The sequence below is a fragment of the Astyanax mexicanus genome, chromosome 1 (assembly GCF_023375975.1).
Source record: "Astyanax mexicanus isolate ESR-SI-001 chromosome 1, AstMex3_surface, whole genome shotgun sequence".
NCBI classification, from domain to species: domain Eukaryota; kingdom Metazoa; phylum Chordata; class Actinopteri; order Characiformes; family Acestrorhamphidae; genus Astyanax; species Astyanax mexicanus.
Genome location: NC_064408.1, coordinates 13,186,501 through 13,192,500, shown reverse-complemented (window position 1 = coordinate 13,192,500; position 6,000 = coordinate 13,186,501).

The window sequence follows — 6,000 nt, the reverse complement described above, 5'->3', positions numbered from 1 at the left end:
ACACACATCCCCTCACACAGTTCCCCTCATCCCTGTGCGGAAATAGGCGACTGTTGAATAATTCATACTGCTGCAGTGATGCATAATGAAAGAGAGAGTGTGATTAAAGGGAAGCATGCTAATTAGTGTGTGTGTGTGTGGGTGTTTGTTTGTAACAAAAGTAAAAAGACACCCTTTATGTTATAAGTGTGTGTAAAACACTGTAGTTACATATTAGTATTTTGTCACTGTCATAGCTGCTATTCTTCCTGGGGTCCAACAGACAAAACATACAAACAATTAACAAATAATTGTAATGGCAAAATATACATAGATTTTATTTCTAAGCAATTTTATTGGCCAACTATCATTGCATTACTTTATTGCAAAATAGAAAAAAACAGCATTATATTATTATAATATTAACAGTAATGATTTCTCCACATTCAAGGATCCCTTAAAAGATATTAATATATATACAGCTCTGGAAAACATAAAGAGGCCACTTCAGTATCTGAATAAGTTTCTCTGATTTAGCTATTTACAGGCATATGTTTGAGTAAAATGAACATTGTTATGTTATTCTATAAACTACGGACAACCAAATTCCCCAAAAAAATGGTCATTTAGAGCATTTATTTGCAGAAAATGAGAAATGACTAAAATAACAGACATCAAATAATGCAAAGAAAACAAGTTCATATTCATAAAGTTTTAAGAGTTCAGAAATTAATATTTGGTGGAATAACTCTGGTTTTTAATCACAGTTTTCATGCATCTTGGCATGTTCTCCGCCACCAGTCTTACACACTGCTTTTGAACAACTCCCGGTGCAAAATTTTCAGTTTGGTTTACAATTGAGAGTACACTGCACTCCTGTCACTATCTATTAGTCCTCCTTATACTGACGCTCACCTTCAGTGTGTAGTCACTTCTGAAACCTTCCTATTATGTTCATTTGTCAGGAACAGCAATGGTGTTCCAGGGTTATTTTGAACCGGTGCATGTTTAATTATCCAAAAGATATCTGAAATCCAAAAAATTCTAACAAGCAGTGTAAATATTGTGTTACTAACATTACATTACATTACATTACATTTGGCAGACGCTTTTGTCCAAAGCGACTTACAATATTGAAGTGCAAATAATAGAAGAGGTTAAGTACAAAAATAATAGAAGTTAAAAATAAAGCATCTATAGATAGGGCCTTAAGGAGGTCAGAGGGAAATAATGGGATAGAGGAGTAGAGAAGAGGAAGAAGGAGATGAGGTTAGAATTAGTTAGTTTGTTAGAGGTGTAAGGAGAGTAAGTGCTCTTTGAAGAGCTCTGTCTTCAGGAGTTTATTAAAGATAGCGAGAGATTCTCCTGATCTGGTAGTGGAAGGTAGTTTGTTCTACCATTGGGGAACTCTGTATGAGAACACCATACTAACACCATTGCTAATTATTCTATCAATATTTAGTGTAATGGTGTTCCTTACCTCTAACAAGTAACGATTCAATTAGGATAATTCACTAATTTTTCATGAAAAAAAATACATGCTTAAACTTTTTTTAATGTTTCACTACTTTATTACTTTTAAAAGACCAACATATAAAACAATAGTTTTACAAAACATTGAAACATAACATTGCAATTTGAGGTTGCAAATATGTGAGATGAACCATTTTCAGATTATATGTTGATTAGACTAATTAAGGCAAGCAGAAGAAGTTTCATACTGAAAAAATACTTTTAACTTTTTTTTCTAGATCTTCAAACTTGAAAACGGATCAGATTGACCCGGAACGTAACAGGAGGGTTAAATTTCATACTGTTCCAACATTTTCTGATTTGAGGTTGGATCTAACAGTTGACTGAATTGTTCATCTAGTGTCTTGTTAACATAATTGAAGTACTTAACTCATCTGTAAAAGTGAGTGTTTCAGAATTAGTAACATTGTTGCTGCATGTATCATACAAAAAGCAGCTGTTATGCAGAAATGAGAGACATTTCACGTGAGACTAAAACACGCATTCAGCACAGTCTGGAAAGAAGGAAGGACAGATAGAGGGGAAAAGTCTAATAAGTAGAATAACAGTGCTCTCAAAAACTGCAGCAGAGGATCAGGTTCTTCTAAACGGGGTGTCAACATTATTTGAGACACTTGCGCTAGTGAAAACGCTGCACACACACACACACACACACACACACTGAGCAGGATAACCTGCTGAGTTTCAGTTTGGAGGCTGATGGAGAAGAACCAAGCTGCATCTTTTTAATATGCTGTGTCTCTTTCACGGCCTGGGTTTCGGAGCGGTTGTGTTATGTAAATGACTGCACCACAGAGTGTGTGTGTGTGTGTGTGTGTGTGCGTGTGTGTGAGGGAGGGAGGAAGACAAAGAGGGAGAGTGGGAGCTTCTTTGACTAGTGAATGAGGCCGGGGTTCCCTCCACAGGAGAGCAGAGCTTCTTGAATCTCTCTCTCTCTCTCTCTCTGTGTGTGTGTGTGAGCATGACAGTGTGAGTGTGAGCGTGACAGTGTGAGAATGTAATTAAGCATTTATAAATTAATCATGAACTTTTAAATGAAATGGGGACACTGGGATGGGCTTCTTATGCCAAAAATGCAGCATTTATTCTAAAACTGAACAAAAGGAACGCCAAAGGATTTCTCTTAGGCTGTCCCTAGTAGAGTTCTTATGTAACAGACCTGGTTCTGAAAGCTGATTGGCTGAACCATGTTTTACAGTAACCATCTGTAAAAACTGGCCTACTCAATATACACTACCTTCACTTCATTACGTACACATTACATTACATTACATTTGGCAGACGCTTTTGTCCAAAGCGACTTACAATAGTACAAAAGTAATAGAAGTTTAAAGGTAAAAACATCTTTATACAGGGCCTGAAGGAGGTCGAAGGGAAATAATGGGATATAGGGGTAGAGAACGGGAAGAAGGAAATGAGGTTAGAAGTAGTTAGTGGTCTTTGAAGAGCTCAGTCTTCAGGAGTTTATTAAAGATAGTGAGAGATTCTCCTGATCTGGTAGTAGAAGGTAGTTAGTTAGAGGTGTTAGGAGAGTAAGTGCTCTTTAAAGAGCTCTGTCTTCAGGAGTTTATTAAAGATAGTGAGAGATTCTCCTGATCTGGTAGTAGAAGGTAGTTAGTTAGAGGTGTTAGGAGAGTAAGTGCTCTTTAAAGAGCTCTGTCTTCAGGAGTTTATTAAAGATAGTGAGAGATTCTCCTGATCTGGAAGTGGAAGGTAGTTAGTTAGAGGTGTTAGGAGAGTAAGTGCTCTTTAAAGAGCTCTGTCTTCAGGAGTTTATTAAAGATAGTGAGAGATTCTCCTGATCTGGTAGTGGAAGGTAGTTTGTTCCACCATTGGGGAACTCTGTATGAGAACAGTCTGGATTGTTCTTTGCTTTGTCTGAATGTTTGGCAAAGCGAGGCAACGTTCATTGGAGGAGCGCAGCGCCTGGGAGGTAGCGTAAGCCTTCAGGAGTGATCAGTAAAGGTAGGAAGGAGCTGTTCTGTCATCACCTTGTAGGTGATTGTAAGAGCTTTGAATTTGATACAAGCATCAACTGATGTGCTCAATGTGCAGTGGGGTGACATGTGTCCGTTTAGGCTGGTTAAAGACCAGACGAGCTGCTGCATTCTGGATCATCTGGAGTGGTTTTACTACACAGGCCGGGAGGCCAGTTAGTACACCTTGCTAGTACTGAATTGGACCCCTTTTGCCTTCAGAACTGCCTTAATCCTTCGTGGCACAGATTCAACAAGGTACTGGAAAAATTCCTCACAGAGTCTGGTCCATATTAACATAAGTGCATCACGCAGTTGCTGCAGATTTGTCGGCTGCTCATCCATGATGTGAATCTTCCATTCCACCACATCACAAAGGTGCTCAATTGGATTGAGATCTGGTGACTGTAGATGCCAGTGAACTCATTGTCATGTTCAAGAAACCAGTCTGAGAAGATTCAAGCTTTATAACATGGCGCATTATCCTGCTGGAAGTAGCCATCAGAAGATCCAGAAACCCAAGCAATCCCAAAGGGTTCACATACTTTTTCTCGCAACTGTATGTATATAAATATTAAATCATTATAAGAAAGCTGGATTATTTTGTGCTGGTGGTGCACAGTGAAAAAGGTTGGTGCAGAGGAATCACTGGTATAAAATTGACTGAAGAAATTTTTCTCATCCACCACAACTCGAAACTGTGTCCCTTCAGCAAGACCCTTTAGCTGTGTGTGTGTGTGTGTGTGAGAGAGAGAGAGAGAGAGAGAGAGAGAGTGAGGAGCAGGCTGCTGTAATACAAAGAGAAGCATGATGAAGCCAATACACAATAAAAAGCACCCTGCATGAGTGTGTGTAGCAGAGGTGTAGTAGAGTTGTAGAGATGCAGCCAGTGGTGTCTGTTCTGTTGGGTGGTTCACTACATCATGACTAAAAACCCAAAACCTGAAACTATATGAAAACTTCTATTTTAAACAAATGACTGTTTAAAAAGCCAAAAAGTGAAAGGAAGAGCAAGCAAGTTTTACAAATATGATTACACATATTTTTACACAGTAATTTATCTGCATTAAAAGTTCTATTCCACATTCCCTGTGCAATTATACACTTTTACCAGAGATGTCTTTAAAGCCACAAAACATAAACAACATCATTGTTTAGCTCAGATGACCATGAAAGGCTCCACTCTGGTGGCTTCTATCAGATTAAAAATGAGCATAAACAAGTTCTTATCTTATTGTCACCATGTCTTTCTCTCCATACATCAAAAACTCCTTGAAGAAAAGAAATGCATAGAGAAGCGGCCACAAATACATTACAGGCCAAAAGTTTGGACACACCTTCTCATTTAATGAGTTTTCTTTATTGTCATAACTATTTACATTGTTGATTCTCACTGAAGGCATCAAAACTATGAATGAACACATGTACACAGTTTTATGTACTTAACAAAAAAAGGTTAAAAAAATGAAAACATGTTTTATATTCTATTTTCTTCAAAATAGCCACCCGTTGCTCTGGTTACTGCTTTGCACACTCTTGGCATCATTCTCTTAATGAGCTTCAAGAAGTGGCCACCTGAAATGGTTTTCCAACAGTCTTGAAGGAAGGAGTTCCCAAAGGTGTTTAGCACTTGTTGGCCCCTTTGCCTTCTTCACTCTGCGGTCCAGCTCACCCCAAACCATCTGGATTGGGTTCAGGTCTGGTGACTGTGGAGGCCAGGTCATCTGCCGCAGCACTCCATCACTCTCCTTCTTGGTCAAATAGCCCGTGAACAGCCTGGAGGTGTGTTTGGGGTCATTGTCCTGTTGAAAAATAAGTGATCGTCCAACTAAACGCAAACCAGATGGGATGGCATGTCGCTGCAGGATGCTGTGGTAGCCATGCTGGTTCAGTGTTCCTTTAATTTTGAATAAATCCCCAACAGGGTCACCAGCAAAACATCCCCACCCACACCATCACAGTTCCTCCTTCATGCTCCACAGTGGGAACCAGGCCTGTTTATAACTCCACTCTCTCTGATGTACACTTACCAAAATATCCCCTCACGTGTGTGTTCACCTCACGCCCACCTGGTGCAAGCCCTCTAATCTATTATTTACTCATGGAGTGTGTGTTTATTTATATGTTGCTTCTATTTCAGGTACGGGGATGTGCACTTTTAATGGGCCTGAGGAGAAAATAGAATGTCGATATAGAGGGAAACCAACAGAGACCATCAGTGCAGTTATAAAGCTGCCCTCTTCTACTGATCTCAGGGCTTTCGAGGACTGTTTACTTAAACTGACTGCAGGAGTGTGTCCCTGCTAGTGCCTGCAACTGGAGATACTGGAAAACATGGGCATCGTTTAAAAGTGTCTCAAGTGCTCAAGTTGAGTTTGTGGCATAAATCGATTGTCAAGTCTCAAACAGGGTCTCTGAGCAGTCTTTCAAATCTGAGTTGAATTTCATGTCTCTGGTAATCGAGTTTCAGCTTAATCTCAATACTCTTGGTTGTGAATCTCTGGTATTTGGT